This window comes from Primulina tabacum, chromosome 3 (assembly GCF_025594145.1).
Source record: "Primulina tabacum isolate GXHZ01 chromosome 3, ASM2559414v2, whole genome shotgun sequence".
Taxonomy (NCBI): Eukaryota; Viridiplantae; Streptophyta; class Magnoliopsida; order Lamiales; family Gesneriaceae; genus Primulina; species Primulina tabacum.
In genome coordinates this window covers 44,528,298-44,532,363 of record NC_134552.1, presented here as the reverse complement: position 1 = coordinate 44,532,363, position 4,066 = coordinate 44,528,298, and positions in this window count along the sequence as shown.

Genomic DNA, 4,066 nt, shown 5'->3' with positions numbered 1-4,066 from the left:
TTAATTCCAGCATTCTCTAGAAAATTTGAAAGAGTTTGATTGATGAATTCAGTTCCTCGATCTGATCTGATTCGATCAATTCCAACTGATTTTTCATTTAAAAGTCTTTTGAAGACCTTTATCAGTTGTGAAGCAGTATGATCTTTAGATTTGAGAAAAATAACCCAAGTAAATCTTGAAAAATCATCTACGACTACCAAGGTGTATTTCATTCCCCCTAAGCTCATGACTGGTATAGGACCAAAGAGATCCATGTGCAACAGTTCTAAGCATCGGGATGAAGATTTACAACCCTTGTTTTTAAAAGAAGATCGTACTTGTTTACCATACTGACATGCTGAGCAAAGTTTTTCTTTTGAAAAGTCTATTTTGGGCAAACCAGTTACAAGTTCATGTTTACTCAGATAGGCAATGGTTTTAAAGTTTAAATGGTTTAGTCTCTTATGCTACAACCAGTTTTTAGATGATTTGGAAGCAATAAAACAAACTGGTACATAAGTTTGATCATTCCAACTGATTTTATATGTATTTCCATAACGTTTGCCAGTTAGTATGATTTCATCAGTTGAAGTTTTGACTGAACATGAGTTTTTGTCAAAATGTACTGAGAATCCACTGTCGCATAACTGACTGATGCTGATCAAGTTATACTTCAGGTTTTCTACTAATAGAACATCTTTAAAAGTAAAGTTACCATGGATAAGCTTACCCTTACCCACAGTTCTACCTTTGGAATTGTCCCCAAAACTGATATTTGGACCACTGTATTTGATCAGTTGAGATAGCACACTTGCATCTCCTGTCATATGTCGCGAACATCCACTGTCCAAATACCATATTGAGTTCTTGTTTGTACCTGTTACCTGCAGTCACACACATAATATAATTTGGTACCCATATCAATTTGGGTCCTGAACTGATTAGTCCTTTAGGAACCCTTACTTGGATTAGTCTAACAGGCTTTCCAGTAGCTGTATTCCAAATGGTTTTGCTCGGCTTTTGTGTGCTTGTGTAGTGTACGAATGATACACTATGTGTTTTAGCTTTATTCAACTGATTGTTCATTCTATATCTCTTCTGAACTGGCTTGCAGTTATAGTAATTGGAATAGCCATTCGATTAGTTTTTGTAAAGTCTCTTTGATGACTGACTTTGTGAATCAGTTGAGAATTTTTTACTATAACCAATCCCATATCTTCTAGCCTTGTTCATATTCTCAGTAGGTTGCTCAATCAGTTTACTGGGCTCAATTTGTTCTTGTACCACTGCTGATTTGACAAAGTGAATGTATTTTCCTTTGTCTATTGTTAGCTTTGGTTGAGTATCATTTGGATACATTTCTCCTTGAGTGTTGAACCCTAAACCAGTTTTATCAGAAACTCATTTTTGTGAAATCTGCATTTCATTTAGTGCAGTAGATGATTTGTTCCAAGACTGAATAAGCTCAGTCTGTTTTGAGTTTTCAAGCATCAACTTCTGTATTAATGACTGATTTTTGTTTCTTTCTGCTTTTAACTCAGCAATTTCCCTTTTTAGACTCAACCCATCGACTGATTCATCAGTTTTGGTTTTATTGTTTGTGGGATCAGTTTGCTTTGCTTTGATTTCTTCAAATGGTGATGCAAGCTTTTGATACTCATTTACCATGTCATGTAGTGTTAGAATGAGTTCTTCTCTTGTGAAATCAGTTGAGCTGAAATCAAATACCTGTTGGCTAGATGATTCTTCTGCTGCATCATTAGCCATCAAACACTTTACTTCCTCATCATCACTAGAACTGCATGAGCTTTCTGGTTCCGACTCTTCACTGTCAGTTTCTGCCCATTTAGATTTGTTTTCTTCTGCTAAGAGTACCTCATGTTTCTTTCTGAAGACCTTCTTATCTTCCTTGGGTCTTCTTTTGCGTTCATATGATTTCTTTCTTCTGTCAGTTGAGCCTTGACTGTCCTTCTTGGGTTTAGGACAATCAGCAATGAAGTGACCTAATTTGCCACAGTTATAGCAGGCATTTGGTTCATCTTTGGAATTGTTCCTTTGGTATGGCTTCTGGAAGTTCCCTTGATTCTTTCTCATGAACCTTCCGAATTTTTTGATGAATAATTTGACATAGCATCATTACTCAACTGATCAGCAGATTTTTCGACTGAACAGATTTGTTCAGTTCTGATAGCAGCTAGAGCAGTTGTGGCTGCAGAGGTAGATGGTTCTCCTTCTCTGGTCTGCAGCTCAAACTCATAAGCCTTTAAATCAGCAAACAAATCATGAAGTTCAATCTGATTCAGATCTTTGGACTCCCTCATTGCCATGGTCTTGACATCCCATTCCTTGGGAAGACCTCTCATTACTTTTAGTGCAATTTCTTTATTGGTATACACTTTTCGAAGTGCATTTAACTCATTGATGATACTGCTCACTCTTTCATCATACTCGTGCATTGATTCTCCTGCTTTCATTTTGATGTTATCAAACTTTTGAACAGCAACAGAAAGTTTATTTTCTTTGGTTTGATCATTTCCTTCACACAGCTGGATCAGCTTTTCCCAAATTTCTTTGGCTGTTTTACACATCTTTATTTTGCTGAAAGTTACTTTGTCCAACGTTTTGTACAGAATGTCTTTAGCCACATTGTCAAGATTTGCTTTTCTTTTGTCTTCAGTTGTCCATTCATCTCTGGGCTTTTCTATTCTTTGTGGTGCCCCTTCTGTTATGGCAACTGCTGTATTTGCTTTTAGAATCTTCATGGGTCCATCAGCTATGACATACCACATGTCATCATCTTGTGCAGCCAAATGAGCCTGCATTCTGATTTTCCAATCATCAAATTTTTCTCTGGATAACATGGGAATTTTGTTGAATGAAGTCATGCTGGCAAGTTTTTAGATCAAAAGTATTCAAGAACAAGATTCAACCGCTCTGATACCACTTGATAGGATCGATTAACGTATCAAGAGTGTTTAGAATGGGGGGGTTGAATAAACATTCACAATTAAAACTAATCTTTTCGAATTTTGAGTTCAGTTTGGTGACAAACTGATTCTCGGAATCTTGTTGGTCAATGACAATCAGTTAAACTAAAGTAGTTGCGGAAAATAACTGACTGAAAGATAGAATACGAAACTGAAATAAAATAGGCAAGGGTTGTTTCTGGATGTTCGGAGAATTTAATTACTCCTACGTCACCCCTTCTATCTCAAGGATAGGATATCCACTAAAAGACTTTGATCAAATACAAGAATTGTACTGACCCACTTCAGTTTGGACTTAACACTGCCAAAAACTGAAACTCTTAGTATTACAGAATGTTCTCAGTGCGTAACTGATCTTAGCACTATCGAATTTCAACGATTATTACAACTTGCTAATGAGATCAAATTGTAGCCTTAACTGCTACGAATATATCAAGTAAGATTGAGCTGAGATTTTGACAGGGTGACAGCAAGCTTTTTGAATAGTGTTGACTCTCTCTTTTCTTCAGCTGTTCTTCTGTCATATTTATAAGCTTCTTTTCTCCAACGGTAACTTGAGATGAATTTGAATCTTTGTATCCGTTGATTTCTACTTGATTATTCCTTGGACATTGTTTGCTTCATTTATTGTGATGCGGCGTCTTAATTGATTTCGCCGAAATGCGTTTTTCTAAGCTGTATTTATTGAAGTGCGGCAGTTGCAATCTTCTATGTCTCTTGACGGTTGATTGTTCTTTCCCGAGATATGTTCAGTTGAAGGGTGCTTAGCATACGGCTGAATATATCAACTTATCAGTTTCCAACTGATCAGTCAGTTGATCAGTTTCCAACTGATCAGTCATTTGATTTCAGTTATTAAGTCCAGTTGCTGAGTTCAGTTTACTCGATCAGTTGGTTCGTATTTTCATTTGATTCATATTTTGTCAAACGCCGGAATTTAGTTTCCAATACTACTTCACTTCATCCCCAGCTGGCGAAATCAATACCACCCCCACCCCACTTCCATCCTTTGAAGAGGATCCGTCCACGTACACCTTCCAAGGGTCCTCATTCTCATGATGTATAGTTTCTGCCAGGAAATCAGTTAAGGCTTGTGCTTT